Here is an 18,585-nt window from a genome sequence, read left to right on the forward strand (position 1 = left end):
GGGTGCTGCTATTCTCCTTACAAATCTGTCTCTTTAGAAGTGAAAAGTACATTTTCTTGACTCTTCCTGGGTGTAGGAGTAAAATTTTTTGGGCAAGTCCACTCCCACATTCCCATTTTGCCGAGTCTTTGAATACCTCTATCAATAATAAACTAAGGAATATTAGGCATCCCCATCTCTTTCAGAGTAGGTCTTCTTTGATCTACATTTCTGCCAACCAGTAAAATAAAAAATTATTACCTTTTTAAACTATATGAGCTGCTATAAGAGATTAAATCCAGAATCTCTATTTAATGGGACATATCAGGAAACTCAACTTGATCAAGGTTTATGTTTTTTTTTCCACTGCCATCCCATATTCTAGAAATCCATTTCCTTATCTGTTCTCCAGACCTCTGTGTGTAAGAATTAGAAAACTCAAGTTCTTTGGGAATGTAGCATACTGTCTTGTGAGTCATGCAGTGTACCTCACTTTTAGGGGCCTTCTAAGATTGGAGCCTGGTTATAGGTCTAGAGGCAAAAGTGAATGGTGGTGTTGTGTTCTAAGAAGCTTCAGGATTGTCTTGCTTGATAACTGCATCAGGAAAGATCATTACTGTTTCCATAAGCAACACAGGATTAGTTTCCTCAGGTATAGGTGGAAAGGTCAACACCATTTTGGGTGGGGTGTGGATACCTCTGCCACTGAAGGTGGGGAAATCTCTTCCTCTGGCAAAAATCATCTCCTCAGAATTTAGGAGTTCAATGTCCTCAGTCTAGTCAGATTACTTCCAAACACCTCTGGCCCAATTCACCTTGTTCTTTTTCAGTTGGCACCCTTACTTAAACTGCAGATACCGTTTAAGAATGAACATAAAATTGTACTGTATTTCAGCCAATGTGAAGAGCTTGTGTTTAGTTTTCAGCAATTCAGCCCTAAGGCTATAGGAGAAAAGATTCTTTTTTTCTTCAGCATACACTTAGAAACTTTTAGATTATTTTTACATTTGTTATGCTGGGAATTTGAACTGTTGAGATCATTATTTTCTTTTATTAGTTTGTCCAGAGATTCTAAGAGAAACCAGCTGACATCATTATAGTTCTTACTGTTCCAAAAATATTAAAAGTATTGTATATACAGTCACTAATTTTTTTTTCATCTCACAAGTGGTGAATTAGGATAATCAAGTGGATATCATTGCATATTATTTTTAAAATACACCACAGGCTATCAGTACTCTCTACATTATCAGAAAGAGAGACCATGGCAACTTTAGGTCTCATCAAATTAGAGATGCAACTCCACGAACTGCTAAAACAATTAGTGAAATTGATTCTTACCATGTTTTTTTTAAACTCAAGAACCACTCCTGGCACCAAAATCTGAATTAGTTAGAGTTCTCTAGAGAGGCAGTGTTAATAGAAAACATATGTATGACTATGCAAAACGATTTATTAGAGAGGTTTACAGAATCAGAGGTGGGAGAGTCCATGATGGCTGTCCGTGCACTGGAGAGACAGAGGACCCAGTAGCTGCTCAGCTCAAAAATATGGAAGCTGCAGAGCAAAAGGGTTCAAAGATGCAACGCCAGTCCAAGAATGATAGTCTGAAAGCTCACTGGAGAGTTAGTGGTATAAGTCTGCCTTCAAAAGTTGAAGAAACCGGTTATTTTGCAACTTACATCAAAAGCCAGTGGCAGCAAGGGGCTGGAAGGCTGGAGCTTTTTAAAACTGGCACACTTACTTCTTCTTTCCTTTTTTATTCCATACAGTCTGCAAGCATATTGTTCGGGGCCACTCATAACTGGGTTATGTTTTCCTCCCTCAGTTTACTGGCCTACGTATCAGTCACCCAAAGACATATAGTTCTGGAATTGTGCATTACTAATCTGCTGGGCATTTCTTAATTCATGGTGACATATTATGGTTACTGGGCACAGATATGTTTATTCTTTTTTGAACATTAAACAGTGTATACATATTTTGAAACATTGTACTCAATAAGCACGTATGATTTTAACGTGTCAATTAAAAATAGATTGCCAATATCTCAGTCCTCTTCTCCCTTGAGAAGATCTATCTTTCTACTTTTGATTATTCTTAAAGGGAAAGGGGGTCTAGAGATGGAAGGAGGTTGCAGGAAGGGAAGGGAAAAGAGATGAAAAAAGAATAACAATGTTCTGTACATGTACCAACTTCCCATAGGGAATGAAATTATTGACAAGTTAAAGGAGGGACTAAAGAAGCAGATTTATAATTAATGACATTTATTCCTTCATGGAACAACCCATTAATCATTAATATGTCTCCTACGATGTGGAAAATAACCATCTTTGGCATTAGAAAATATAAAAGAAAACCTCAGTGTACTAAAATGCTATATGATGATATCAGTCATTTATTGAATATCTAGTATGTGTTAGATCATGTGCTATACTCATTATTCAAATTATCTCTTATTCCTCACAATAATTCCTCAAGTAACCTATTTTCATTTTAATCTTCAGTTTAAGAAATTGGGAAGTAAACAGTTGTAGAGATTACCCAGGGACACACACATGTTCAAAAGAAGAGCCAGATTTTCAGTCCCAGATGTGCTCTAATACACCTTTTCCTTTTATTAACACTCCCTCCCCAAAGAGATCATAAGTCACTTTTTGTCTAATTCTGTGTCTTATGCTTCTATCCTTTATTCTGTTCAGTAGCATGTAGCATGAAGTAAATGTGCATGCATGCTTGTTAAATTAAGGTACAAATGTGAGTGCATGTAAAATGTGTAAGCAAAGTAGCTGTGCATTTGGCTATACATTTGTCCTTGAGAGAAAATGCTATTCTTTTAAAAGAAAGTCCATGTGCATATTCTTGATTTCCAAAAAAATGTATCAAAATTTTGTCTACTTACAATAAAAAGAACTGATGAAATAACATTATGAAGCATTAATTGTAAAATAAAATTCAGGAGCCAACTGATAAATTACCTGATAGAACTCCCAATTTAAATTGATTACCTCTGCTTTTTGATTTATGAACAGGAAATGAGCATTGATTGTTAGGCACCTGGATGAAGAGGCTTGGGTTCAGACTGTCAGTCTCCTGTAACCTGCAAAGATCCTCCAGTTGCACCAGGATCGTTCAATTGAAGTAAGACCTAATTACTTTAATTACAGTGTAAGACTTATATTCTCGAATCAACTTTTAATAAGGTTTCTTGGCATATTTTTATAGTGTGCCTATAGCAGGTATTTTTGAAAAAAGAAGAATGCACACATTATTCTAGGGCAAAATTTTATGCATTTCAGTTTCTATTCATCTTGTATTTTATGGACTTCAGCCCATTTTCCTTAGATAGTGCTATATAAATATTTTCATTTCTGTATGGTGCTTGGAATTCATGTAATCTCTTTGCCTCTGTGTGGATCAATTCTTTATATAATTATAAATGTTATTACAACTAAATTATTTTATTTTTTTTTAAATATGGGTCACTGATTTTATAGAAAATTACAAAAATGAAGCAATTTGTCCTATAATACAACATGGCTGTGTATTACTTCTTTTTTTCCCAAGTTTATATAGATTTTTTGATCCTATGAAACATTTCTCTTTTTATGCCTACACACAGACTGTGAACTTTTATCCACTAGAGTTTGAAGACCTATCCTAAAAGTGAGTTTACAGTTCTTCCTGGAATAGCCCAATTTTGAAGCAGGGTAGGGATGCTATTGTGTAATTGAATTACTTTTGTCTTGAGAGCACTAGCTATCATCAATATTCAAATGCTTGTTCTGTTTTACCATGTATAACATTTTACATGGGGAAAATAATTGAGAAGCCCCAAAGACAGTGAGCAATCAAGAGCAAATCCAGTGTAGCTACCAAAAACCTTTAGGAACTTGGATGAGTCATTTACCTTACTGACAATTGTCTTTCCTCCAAATTTAAAGATTAGATTTAATTAAAAAAAATTATGTGATTTAAGGGCCAGGCAGATAATGCAGATTTGTGATAGTTTTGGAAAAAAGAAGCTGTACCCATGATAAAACCATTCAAATTCAAGCATTTTCAAGGGTAAAAATAAATTAGAGAGGGAGCTAGGACTGGGTAAAGGCAGCAGGAAGTTTGCACTTGGTCACTGGATTAGATAAATTGTAAATCATTTCCAAACCAATACATGGTTATAAAATTGCTACTATGTTAAACATTTATTGTTGAGTCCTATATGGATTCATTTGTACTAAAATATAAATAGTTTTACATTTGAATTTTTCTGAATTCTATATTAGAAGTGGGGTAAAGCTGATTTTTTTTAACCAGAAAAATCTCTATTATAGGGTTCATCAGTTTAATATTTTTTCTGAGTCTTTATTTTTCATTTATTGGCCAGGAATGAGTACTTTGAATCTACTACAGTGTCTAATAATAAAACCTAAACATTAAATTATCAGTTAGCACCTTCCTTCTTAACTAATATATTTATTTTACTTTACTTTTTAAATTAATTCTGTTGTTACATTTTAGGTATACATTGGTCATAAGGAATTTGTACCTGTATGTGATATATTTTGATTCCTCTTTTTATTCCCTTTCCTTCCTTCAATTCCTCTTCCCCTCCTTATTTACAAAAGCTTTGTTTCCACTTTTTCCTTTTTTTGTCTTTGTTTTTCTTTGCCCTTCCTTCCTTTCCCCCTTCCCCTCCCTAGTTCCTCTTCCCATTTGAATATTTTCTTCCTATTTCACAATACCTATTATACATTTTGGTCTTTATTCACACTTTCCATTTCTCACACCAGAGAAAGTATGTGATATGTGAACATGTTGAGTCCAATAAGTATATGGTCTCAAAGTGCATCTATTTACCTATAAATGCCTCAAGTTTATCCTTCTTTATGTGAGAATCGCATTTTCTTTATTCATTCATCAATCAATGGGCATTTGTACTGTTTCCGAGATTTAGCTGTTACAAACACTGCTGCAATAAACATGGGTATACATAGACCACTGTGGCATGCCACAGCATTAAATTATATTGGGAAGATACCAAGAAGGGGAATACCTGGGTCAAATGGAACTTCTAGTTTTATTTTTTTGAGGAATCGCCACACTGATTTCCACAGTGGTTGCAGCAGTCTACTCTCCCGTCAACAGTGGAGAAGGGTTCCTTTTTCCCCAAAACCCTGCTAGCGTTTGTTATTGATTGATTTTTTGGTAATAGCCATTCTTTCTGGAGTGAGATGGAATCTCCAAGTTATTTTGATTTGCATCTCTTGAATGACCAGTGATGTTGAACAGTTTTTCATGTATTCATTTGTTATTTGTACTTCTTTTATATTTAAAAATAGCTTTATTATCAAACACACACACATACAGAAATTAAAACCATTCAAAGAAGAATAAGGCAAGGGAAAAAAAACCTACAACAATATTCAAATACAGTAGAACTCAACCAAAACAAAACTGAAAAGCGCTTAAACATTTTTCCATATAACATAAAAAAGCATTTCAGCACCAACAAGACACCAGAGGATGTGATTTCTTTCAGAAAGATCCCAAAAACCAACATTGAACAAATAATGACCTGGAAAAAACTCCAGTTAGTTAGCAGACTCCGTATAAGCCAAACTTTTCCCTAATTTAAATTTCAATACAGTCATATGCCACGCGATGGAAACACAATCCGAGAAGTATGTTATTAGGCCATTTCATCCTTGTGTATCCTTAATTACACTTTCAGTTTCTCACACTAGAGAAACTATTCGGTATTTACACATGTGTGTCCTATTTATTTCACTTAAGAGGATCGCCTCAATATGCATTCATTTAGCTATAAATGTCTCTAGTTTCTGGTTCTTTATGGCTGAGTAGTATTCCATTTTATAAAAAAACACATTTGTGCTTTTTCCCAAATATTTTTTTTTTGGGGGGAACTGGGGTTCGAACTCGGGTCCTTGTGCTTGCGCAGCAGGCGGCGGAACCACTGAGCTAAATCCCCGGCCCCATTTGTGCTTTTTCATCTCAGAAGTGCCTGTTCATTTCAGCTCCCCGGTTTTGGACTGGGTCTTTAAATTTGGGGGGGGGGCTCTGTTTTTTTAATTTCTTTATGTATTCTAGATATTAGTCCTTTGAAGAACATCTGGCAAATTTTTTGCTCAACTCTGTGGGTTGTCTCTTCACTCTGTTGGTAATAGGTTTTACTGTGCAAAACTTGTTCAAATGATGAGATCCCAGTTGTTGATTGTTTTTAATATTTCCTGTGTAATCAGGATTTTGTTCATAAAGTCTTTGGCTAAGCCTATGTTCTTGAGAGTTCTCCTTATTCTATCACTGAGAGAGAAATTATGGGAACCACACCTTTCACAATAACATACAAAATTGAAATACTTAGGAATCAATCTAACAAAAGAAGGAAAAGACTTTTACATTGAAAACTACAGTACTCTGAAAAAGGAGATCAAAAGGGATACCAGAAAATGTGAAAGACATCCTTTGCTCTTGGGTAGGAAAAAACAATATAGTGAAAATGACCATACTCCCAAAATTATTATACAGATGTAATGCAATCCCGATCAAAATACCAATAGCATATCTTACACAATTAGTGAAAACAATCCTAAAATTTATTTAGAACCAGAAGAGACCTAGAGAAGCAAAGCAATTTTGCACAACAAAGGCAAGGCAGGGGGCATTACAATCTCTGACTTGAAATTATATTACAAAGCTATAGTGATAAAAACAACGTGATACTGGCAAAAAAAAAAAAAAAAAAAAACAAAACCAAAAGAAAACAACAGCAAAAAAAACAGAACAGAAGATCAGTGGAACAGATTAAAAGAGGCAGAAACAGCTCCAAACACACTCAGCCACCTCATCTTCAACAAAGGAGTCAAAGACCTTCACTGGAAGAAAGATAGAAGGTGCAGAGAAAACTGGCTTTCCACATGCCAAAGATTTAAACTCGACCCATATTTCTCGCTATGCAATGAACTAAAATGGAAATGGATCAAAGATCTAAATATTAAAACAGAAACACTAAATATGTTGGAAGATAGAATATGTAGAAACCTCTTAGACTTTTCACTGAAAAATCATGTGAACCCTTAAAGAGAATCAAAACACCTGTTTGGGGCCTAGTTTATGATTCTTTAAGAAGGACTTAAAATCCTAGTTGATTTTTATTAATATTAACTAATATTCTAGTTGAACTGTTATTTTATATTTTTTAAAAGTATGATTGGTTTTTTAAATTTATTTCTTAGCATAATTTCTAATTCCATCAGCTGTTATTTTCCCTCTTACAGCAATAGCATTTTTTTTCATTTTTTCACTGATTAGTGATTTTCAAACCTATATTTTAGCTGAGAATATAAGTACATTTTACCAGAAGTTAATGGCAATTAGACAACAGGCTTAGTGGAAGATGAGAAGTAGGGCAAGTCAACATACTCTTGGGATCTTGTCTATTTTCTTTGGTTTAATTTAAATTAGAATTTATGTCTCAAAGAGAATGGAACCCAGAATGATAAAGAGTCATGTGTGTTATCCCAAGATAATGGGAAAATTGGAAGGAAGTGAAGTCTTATGCATTGTCTTATGATATGTAATCCCAAAATAATGTGTTAAGAGGCTTTTGCATAACCTTAAGTTTAATCATGTTATAACAATTTTGAGTATTTGCTGTTCACTTTATTTTATAGGCAAGTCAAACATGGAGAACTGGATAGATCGTCTGCTTGTTAATTTGACATATGGTTTCTTGTTAACTTACATGGTATGATTTTCACAATTTTGTGTATGTGAAGTGACTTCTTGTCCTTGGAACATATTTTATATTTTTCTTTCCAAGGGAATTATTTCTAAAGTTGATGTTTTCAGGCTAAACGTTCACTCTATAATAGAAAGTTGTTTGTACTGCTATAAAACTCATGCTCTTAATGTTTTATAATAAAATATTCCCCTTTGATTGACATGTTAATTTTTTTAAAATATGCTATAAGATGTTTTAAATATAATTTCATACAAATATTTGAAGTGGACCTAATGTGAGACACTGTAGTGTGTAGTAGGGAAACAAAGTTAAATGTGCTACAGTAATTTTCAAGGTATTCACTGTTTGATGTTGAAATAATTACACTGTAATTATAATAATTGCAATAATGTGAGCATGTTAAAATTAACACAAATGATATATATGATGGATGATTTTCATCTCACAGTTACTTATTTTCACCCCAGTTTATTTTTTGGCATAAGATCCAAATCCTAGAGAGATCAATTTTTTTTGTGTGTGTGTGAAAGCCAATCTGGTACAGATCCATATCATGATCCAGATGAAAAAAACAATGTAACAAATCATAACATGAGATATAACAAATAATGATATATATGTGCCTTATTACATTAGTATTAACATATGAAAAAGGTATTTATTTGAAATTATATACTATCTCATATTACTTGCTTTTCTGTTACATAATGGCTCCTACTTAAACAAAACAGCACTAGTGCTAGTTAAAAGTAGTACTGTAACAGGTAGTGACTAACAGGAGTAATATTTAAATAATATGTCTGTACATGTTTAACAGCATTTTAACAATATTTCTTTCTGCCCTTTGATATCACCATTAAATTTAACTATTTTATACTTTTATTGGATATCTATATTTTATAGGCAGCATTATTGGGAATTTTCATGATAAATATGAGATTATAATAGAGAACGTAAGTGAGCTAATAATACAATGTAGCAATGATGTATTTCTGTCTCTTGAAACTGTAGGATATTTACTTTTTCTTTTTCCAGTACTATTCTGAATTGCCTGAAGCCTTTAGGTCATCTTTCTTTTCTTTTTTGTGATGGTGAAACTGAACAGAGTTAAAAATATAATTCACTTTTATTTGTAGCTATACTCTTCTGAAGGCCAAATTTCACTAATTTCTGGTATGAACCTGATTGGGTACTATCAAAGTATCTTGTTAACAAAACATTGCTTAGGATTTTTTCTTCCTAGCAGTGATGGATATTTATGCACATTAAGATTAGAAACTAAGTTATGTGTTTCATTTGGTCTCTATTTGTTGTATGTCTGTATGTGTTTTGTACTTTTCCCCTAAAATTCTAAACCCATTGCTGAAAAATTAGATGTTTTGCATTCTGTGATAGTGGTTTCTTGGAAATAGAAACTTTAGTGCTAAAATCTGGACAATGGCAAGAAAATTTCAATGAACATCTTTAGAAATAATTGTTAATATACCTAAATCGTAGTCTTATTTCCCACATCTACATCTAAAATACATTTTCTGTCTTGCTATACGGAGCTATATTGACCAATCCAGAGATACAGCAATAGTTATATTACATCTCTTTCTTAACTCTTTTCTCAGTAATTCATTAAATCCTATGAAGTATTTTATTTTTTAAATTTTTCATGGTTTAAACAAGGACTGCCTGCCATAATTCTAGACATTGTAAATATGAATATGAATACAGAGAAAAGCCTGTTTTCTTTCCAGTGTGTTTCCAGTCTTTCCAGTTTCCCTAACACTAAACCTGTAATCACTATTACTAGTTTCCTATGGATCTTTATAGATATGCATGCAAATACGGACACTGTGCTGCTTTTCAGAAGCCTTTAGAAATTGTGAAATCCATCTGGCCAAATCTCACTAGTCTCCTACCCTAAGGGTAAGTTCATTGCCTTGAATTAGGTCCTGGTTCAATTTTTGGAGGGTATAGCTCTCCAGATTTGTGTTCTGTGGATCTTAGCATCCTGCTCTTGAAGGATCTTCCATTTGCATTTTCTTCCTTAGCTATATAAAGAAAACGTTGGAGAATATCTGCTCATGGGTGGCTGAGCAGCTTTCTCAGCATTCATCTTGCCAATAGAAAGTTGTAAGCTTAGAAGTCCTTTATATACTTCACCCAGTTACAGTAGCTTTGAAAATACAGGTCTGTCAAAATCTTTTATTCTCTCTCAGTGCGTGCAGTGCCAGACAACTCTGTGAGTCAAAATTGATTCTCTTGAAGATATATATATATATATATATATATATATATGTTTTATAAGTTGTCTATGTTTAGTAATATTTTCATTTTTCCTTTCAAAATAATATAATTTCCTTTTCTTATTCAATTTTTAATTAATATTTCCACTATAGCTTTAAAGAGTTATAATGATAATGGGGTTTTTTCTTGTTACTGATTTTGTTGATAATGCTTCTAATGTTGCCCCATTAAGCATGATAGCAGCCTTTGTGCTAAGCTAGATGTATTTGCCATGTAGCTCTATTTTATTGAGTATTTTAAAATAGTTATTGAATTACAAATGACTTTTCATCATCTATATAGGAAATAAAATAACATTTTTCTGAGATCTATTAATATTATAAAATTATTAGTGGTTTGTGTAATATTAAAAGATTTTAGGATCTCACTTGATCAGGGTCTTTACTTTTATGTATACCTACCTTGTATTTGGTAATACTTTTAAGTTTTTTTCCTTGATATTCTTAAGCCCTGCCCTAAAAGTTGATGTGTGTGTTGTGTATGTATGTGTACATGTGTGCACACGCAGATGTGCAATCTTTGTTGAACCAGGAAGTTGTCTATTTGAATTCTTTTTATGGAAAAGATTTCTACTTTAATTTCTCTGGTTTTTACAAGTTTAAACATATTTCTCTTTAAGACATGCCTGCAATTACTACTATTAATCTGTGGACAAATTTCTCTCTTCCATGTAATTCAGCCTTAGATTTTCTATATCATCTGAAGTCAGTTTTGGTAAATTATATTTTCTTTAAAAACTTCTCACATTATGCTTTCATATTTATTTGCATAATGATTAGCAGAATAGTCTCTACTCCTCTTTTTAAATTGATTCTGGTTTTCTTTTATCACTTATTTTTATGCATTTTGGGGTTTTTTTTACATTTTTTAAAAAATCAGGCTCACCAGTGACATTTTTTCCTTTCAAATGACCAGATTTATAATTTATTAATTCTACTATTTTTCTTTTTTTTTAGTGAGCCACAAAATGCTAGGCCTATTTGTACATTTAATTGTATTATGATATTACCTTTTCTAGGCATATAAGTCCTATGATGTGTCAGTAACATTTATATAGTTATATATGTGTGTCTTGTGTATATATTTAGGTGCCTCTAACAACTTTACCAAACATATATTTTTGTTGGTCTTCATTTTCCCTAAAGATTTTATTCAAAAATTAAGTGAATAGGATTAAATAACTTTTGATCTATGAATTTCTCTTTTCTGTATAATCTTAAACTTGTTTTTAAATTTTAGATTAATGGTTTTAATCCATTAGATTTGTTGAGAAATAGGCCACTGTGACATCCCAACGTCATACTTTTTATAACTTGTAGTAATCTGAGAGAATAAATAACTATATAACTTCCGGCCATTGAAGGACCCTGAAGAGGAATAGATGGCACATGACAGGATTGAACAAAGTTTAGGGTTATTTACCTCTCACCTCCCATAGCCAGCAGTTATCCTTTTGTCTGTCCCAGCAAAGTGATTCCTCTGCACTGAGAAATGTCCCCTCCAAACTCACGCTGAGGGCTTTGGGAGTTTCTTAGGTTTAGATGAAGTCAGGAACGCAGCATCTATATGAAGGGTTTAATGTCTTTATCAGGAGAGACAGCACTGCGCATGCTTTTTCTCCCTTTCCTTGCTGTATGCTCTTTCTCTCACTGTCTTGAGAAGACACAGTAAGAAAGCAGCAATCTGTTACCCCCTCCCTCCTAAAAAAAAATCACTGTCACCAGTACCAGCCCATGTGCTGACACCCTGATTTCAGACTTCCATCTGAAGTCTGAAATATGTGCATGTATGCACACATTAGAACTCTTAGAGATAAATCTTTATTGTTTAAGAAACCCAGTCTGTGGTATGGTGTTATGACAGCCTGACCTGATTCAGAAGATAGTGAAATTTTATTTAATTTATGGAAGTCTCTGCTAACTACTGTCTCTTTTTCCAGATAGTAAAATGGTTATTACCATGGTAGGAATTAAGACACTAGGAGTATTTGAAAAATGGTTTTTTTTTGGTGTTATCTTTAAATATGCATCTGTATTTCAAAAAAGCATGTCAAGAAGCTTCTGCAGAGGTATAAAAATGTGGATACATAAAAGTAATGAAAATATTTTAAAGTTTTATTTCATAAATTATTGCTTAATATGTTTAGGTAAATTTTTAGAAATTCGTGATTTCTTTGTGAATGAAGACTAAAAATGAAGCAAATAAGGAAAATGTACTAGAAAGCTTCACCATGTCTAAGTGATAATAGCTGACATAATATAAAGGAGGAGAGGACTAATTTGTCTCATGGTTTAAGGGATTCATTCCATGATCAGCTAGCTCCAAGGCGGAAACATCACAGTGGAAAGTCATGGTGGAGCAAAGATACTTAGCTCATGATGAGCGAGAAGCCAAGCAAGGGTACAGTGTTAGAGAGGAAGGGGCGAAGGACCAGAAATAGTACCAAGGCCTCTGAAATAGTACCACTCCCCGCTGACTTACCCAGACACACCCAGAAGCAGCTCCCAGGCAGCTCCCAAGCATGTTGACACAATTAAACTTGTCCATCACAAACAGTATGTTTCCCCAAGTGCAAAATTACAGAACTATTTTCTTTATTTAAGACTAGGGTTTCTTATTTGCTTGCTTAACATTAAGATGTGCTTCAGAATGGATAAAGTTGGAATGTGAACACCTTTAAAAGAGCTTATTTTGGGTTTAACACCTGTACCTGGAATTTTAAAGGTTTTTTAAATCCTGTCCTACTAAAGGCATGTAAACATTCATTAATCCTCGTAACTAAAGATGCTTTTTATCACTTGGTGCGCATTGCCACCTTTGTGAGAGGTTTTATTATATTCATTTTGTAAAGAGGAAACAGTAAGAAAGGGTAAGTGCCTCTTATATATTTGCATCTCTAGATTATGGCAGAGCTAAGATTTAAATTGATCCATATTTTTAACCACTGAATTAAGATGCTTTGTGTATATGGCTAATGAACTCCTGTAGTTCTGAGATCTAGTCGAATTAAGACTCAACAGTTTTCTTTGTCCCTCAAAGATTAATTTAGTACATTTTTGAGAAATACCAAATACATTCTTTCACAAAAACATTTGAGCTACCTGTGTTTTGTGTATGCACATGGTCTGCCCATGGAATGGAATAATCCAGTTCTGCCTAGTGCCAAAGAACTTCACAGGCAGAGAAAGGCATAGAGTGGCTTCTGGAGATAAACAGGACATACTTTTAAAGAAATTCAATAAGTATTTGAAGCTCTTTCCTTACAATATTTACTGTATAATTAGATTGAATCCCTAACTTCAGCAATGCCTAAAGGATTTATTTAAATTTAAAATGTTTACCTGATATATAATAGTTAGAATTTTTATTCAAAATATCTTTTAATATTTATCTTTCAATATCTGCAGTTCTGTTTGTCAATATTTTCACAAATACAAATCTGCATGCCAGGTCTTTGGTATTGCATTTTGTAAGCAGTAGATTTGTTCATAGTTCCATTGTGTTGACAGAGGTTTTAACATGGATGCCTGCTGTGTTTATTGATCTACTACTTCATAATTCCATATCAGGCAATCACACAATTCAAGAATGATGTGTGAGGGAAGAAACACAAATATTACCATCAGCGGGAGACTGAAGTAGCCATGCACCTTCACTAAGGAGCCTCCACTAAGGATTTTAGTCTCATTTATGTTACGAAGAATGATTGTGAAGCACCATAGTGAGAGTTTTAAACAAATCAAAATTACAACTTTCTTGTTCCAAAATATAAAGGTTTCTTTAAGGAAGCATTTTTGGTATTTGCCTAAGGTTGTTTTCTCCTTCCATTTGAATAGGATGTGAAATTTTCTAAGTCCAAATTAGGTGGTTAGCCAAGCAGTATTCTGTAAAGTTCAGTCTTTGCTCTCAGATATGCTTTTTCCATTTCATGGCTCTGCTGAGTGTCTGAACTTCTGCTGTATATTCTGGGCCAGGCAATATTCAGCTATTCTGATGTCACCTCTACTCTATCTACTTGAATAATGATTTTTACTGTGTAAACTCTTTAGTGAAATCATTATTTTTATAATAGCTTTTTAAAAATCTTTTCCCAAAGCTTGGTGCCAAAGAGCATTAAAGTTATTTAGTTAAATTGAGAAACCCCACAGCAGAATTAAGATGAAACTATTAAATAATCCTATCCAGTTGTGCCTAAATATATGCAACCAGTGCACTCTTTTGTCATGAAGAAGTAGAGAAATGTTTTGCAATGAGGGATAAACTGATAGATGAGAAAAGTAGGTGAATTCTGAAATAAAACTGGAACACAGAACAGTTCTGCAGTACTTGATTTTACACTGATTGCTGATATCATAGGCAGTGAGCTATTTCTCATGCATGCCTTGACCTCTCATCTTTTTACCATTGCATATGTTCTTCCTTCACTTTAGAGCTCTTTTCTCAACTATGCTGAACCCTCTCACATTTTTCAAGATTCCTGACTTTCCCTTTCATATATTTCCTGATACACCTTGCAGGAAATAAAAAGCACTCTCTTCTCTGTGTTCTTATTAAGACCTCCATTCTATTTCTTTAATATTTATCACAAAATAATTGTTGGTGTGTGTATATTTCTGTCCACATTAGACTCCAAAATCATTGAAGATCAATATTATTGATGTTACTTGGATCAAGTTTCCTTAGGAGGGAAAGCCCCAATATTTGGAAATCATTTGACCCAACAAAGTGTTTGGATTTAAGTACTCTCAACCAGAGAAGTTAGGTAAAGCACCTTTTCTCTACATGAACATAGGTGACCAGTTTTGAGTAGGTTCCTTAGGCAGTGAGAACAAGTGTAGGGAGGTTAAATCAGCAATAAATGAGTCTGAAGCAAAATAGTAATGGATACTGGAGCATAATTGTAGGGAGAGAGGGACCTGAAAGAGTACTCTGGTTAACTACTCAGCAAAACTTTGGCAGCTAAACATGACTCAGAGGTGTGTGGGGAGGGGCGTTCCTCTGAATCCAAGGTCCTTCCCACTGAGCTACATCCTAGCACTTTTTATGTTTTTTGTTTTGAAACAAGGTCTCACCAAGTTTCCCAGACTGAGCTCAAACTTGAAATCCTCCTGCCTTACCCTCCTAGAGTGCAGCAATTGCAGGCATGTACTGCCATACCTGGTTCAAAGGCATTTTAGAAGTACATAAATGTTTATTTTTCAACTGACTTTTCTAAAATACACCCTGTTCTAAAACAAAATATTCAATCATCTAAACTTTTTTTTTTTGGTTTACTGGCTATTGTACTCAAGACATCCTGCATGCTATAAATGAACTCTACAACTGAGCTACATCCCCGTGCCTACAAAATAAACTATTATTCACCAGTGGTTTTAGGAAATGAAAAAAGATGGTATAGTTTCTCTCAAATTTGACCTGTGATCACAACAGATAACATGTTTGAAGATAGCCTGCCATCTAGTTTACAGAGAAAGACCCAGGGGTAAATAGAAAACCTAGGACATGATTTTGCACTATGAATGAATTTAAAAAATAGAATGATATACTGTTAGCAAAACACAGGAAGAGTCGATAAAGAAGTTGATTTTAACTCACCTTTCTTTTCCCAACACTGAAAATTCTTTAAAGGCCTAGGATTTAGCTCAGTGGTGCAATGCCTGCATGGCAAGTGCAGGTTCCTGAGTTTGCTTCCACGTATGGAAAAAAAAAAGTTCTTTAAAATTTGCAAGGGAGATGAAAGAGATGCAAGAGCCTTGAGACACACTGTCAACATTATTTGCAGCTGAAAGACACAGAGCTCTGCAAGTCTTAGGTGACCAGCACTTGCCTCAATACCCACAACAAATCACAGAAGGAACAAGGAAGGACCTCTCTTCTGGCTCCTTTCTGTCTTTATAAAGAGGAAAAAATGCATTTCAATTATATATTTTAAAATATTTTCTTTCTCTTTTACTGAAATGAAAATCTTTCCACAGTATAATGTAGTTTACCTTTTCAAGGAGACATCACAATTTAAGAAAAGACAACGAGTGTCTTGTTTGGATCCTCCGTGCCAATATTTTCTTACCTTTATTAAATACATTTAGAGTAAGTAATGCAATGATGACACACAGAACCACTATAGAGCTAAGGACACTGTAGATGTTCAATGAGCTGTCTTTTTCCTCCTCTACTCTTTCATCCTTGGAACAAGTAGTTTATCAGCATATCACACTGAAATAAAAAGAACCAGGAGAAAGTGGTCTGTAATATTTCAAAGGGTAAATATTAGTAGATAGAGGATGAGTGGTTGTGAAAGGGAAGCCTCAGGCCCAGAAGACAGTCTCCTTTTTCCAGTTTTGCCTTAAGCATACCCTTGAGTAGCCATTTTGCCTTGCAGTCAGCCACAGGGTAGCAAAAAGAAGCCTGACCAAGAATAGAGCCTCAGTGCTTTTCTAGTTTCTGCTTGAACTATGGAGATGTTTCCATATGGTTAAATGGCTTAAGAGTTGGGTAATGTGGATGAATGTTTAGTCTATGTAAGATAGGGCTGGCAACTTATTTTCATTTGATCAAGAAATAGCAGATATTTTTCATACTGCTGTATCACTTAGTTTAAAAAAAGAAATTTAAGCATTTTAAAATAAAACTATTTCTTTTCTATGGGCCTTATGAAAGTTTTCTCTATCTTTAAAATGCTTATGCCCATAATTTATAACAGCTTTGAGAAAAATATATATGTACAAATAATTACACCAGTAAGCAGTGTATCTTGTTATGATTGAAGTAGTTCCAACCATGTATTTTTTTTATTTTGGTAGTAGAAAGCAGAAATTTAGAATTAACTAGAAAAATCTGTTTTGCACGTATGCTACCACAATTATTTGTGTATTTTTGCAGCTGGTATTGGTCTAGTATTTGCAATATTTTTAATAGCTACACTCAGCACTGTGTTATTAATTTGTACTCAGATGTTTTATCTGGAATGAGTCAGGTGTTTTAAATGGTATGTTTTAGGTAGGAAAAAAAGATCATGCATCTGTTTCACAATTTAATATGAAAGGTCCAGGTGCACATTTTTTGGTCTGTGCAGATTTTTCCCATGCTTTCCAAGAGAAAAATTCTTATTTCCCACCAGATTGATTTTAACACAGTATTTGGCCTTAATAATTGTTAAAGCAGTTATAAAGATACTTGTGTTTTATTTTTACTGTTTTATTGTTAGCGCTAGGAAAAGAGGAGAACACAAAAGCACAAGCAGGCGTTATATGTATTACACATTTTGATGGCCTAAAGGTTCATTAAAGATTATTTTCAATTAAAATAAATTTTTATCTTTAATGATTTGATATGCCAGTAGTTCCAAACCAAATATAAAAAACTATTTCTTACTCTATGCTATGGAAAACTATAATTATAACTTTTATTCAGCTAATACTTTATATAGTTAACAACATTTCATATACATTTTATTTGAACCTCCCTGTCTCCTGTAAAGTCAATTAAGGAGACAATAATTTCCTTTTCATTTTACATGCAAAGAATCAGATGCTTTGAAGTGTAGAGCAACAGAAAATAGTTGAAGAGCTGCTTTTGGTACCCACGAGCCTTGTCATTCCTAGACACTTCCCTCCTTTTTTCTCCAAGTTGTGCATGTGCATGACACTACAGTGCCAAATATTTCTCTTCCTATTTGCAAGAAAGCCATCCCACCAGGAAGCTGCATTAGTGATTTTGCAGTTAAATGTCAAAAAGCTAGTCAAAGTTTCTAATTTACTGGTAAATTTCCCAACTCAGCAAATATCAAATCCATTGGCTGAGTTCATTCACACAGAGAAATCACTCATTTGTTCAAAAAGATCCTGTAATAGATATTATGGGTGATATAGATAAGTAGGTCAGAGGTTTAGTTGGTCTTTTGATTTATTGATGTATTTATGGTGGAGAGTTAAGTTGCTCGGTTGTGATCACTGAAAACAGGCAGCCAGGATTTGTCAGGAAAACAGCTACACAGTTGCCTATGGATGGGCATCGAGTGGACTTGGCCAGGCTTTTGCTCTTCTTGTTGCTGCTTTCTTCATGGCTATGATGCAGCCACTTGTAGTGGATTTTTGGCTGTAGCTTGGCAAGGTATACACAACAGCATTCATTCCTGTTTGAGAAATGTCCTTTGTCATAGACACATATGTACTTGTTTTGAATTCTGTTCAATTTTGTTTTATTTGTCTCAGTTGATTTTCTTATTTATTTTCAACTTATGCTCTTTGTGAGGAATCGAGTCTATTAAATGGGAATGGGGGAATTATTATATCATAATTCCTAATGATCCATATAACTGATGCCATGCTGTAGATTTCTCCATGGGACCTTTAAGCATAACATTCCCTTTACAATCTCAGATCTTATATCCTTTACACAGTATGCATGCTATAGTATATCTACCACCTAGTCTCACATGCCATATTGTCTTAAATCCCATATACATCTAAAGAAGATGATTGTTTCAGATAAATGGTGTTATACCAGTATCCACTTCTAAATGCTTAGGAGTGCTGACAGTTATGACA

The 18,585-nt window shown here is 33.9% G+C and overlaps 1 long non-coding RNA gene across 1 annotated transcript in view; it reads left to right on the top strand.

Moving 5' to 3' along the window:
* The first annotated feature begins 3,126 nt into the window (after window positions 1-3,126).
* The window catches only part of LOC147825341 (uncharacterized), a 41,923-nt gene continuing 26,464 nt past the window's right edge, over window positions 3,127-18,585 (top strand). Inside the window, exon 1 of the long non-coding RNA XR_015441139.1 lies at window positions 3,127-9,658. This is a non-coding gene — a long non-coding RNA (uncharacterized LOC147825341). The remainder of the gene's footprint in view (window positions 9,659-18,585) is intronic.

This window comes from Heterocephalus glaber, unplaced genomic scaffold, assembly GCF_053883595.1.
Source record: "Heterocephalus glaber isolate CG9 unplaced genomic scaffold, H.glaber_assembly_v1.0 deba00001504, whole genome shotgun sequence".
NCBI classification, from domain to species: Eukaryota; Metazoa; Chordata; class Mammalia; order Rodentia; family Bathyergidae; genus Heterocephalus; species Heterocephalus glaber.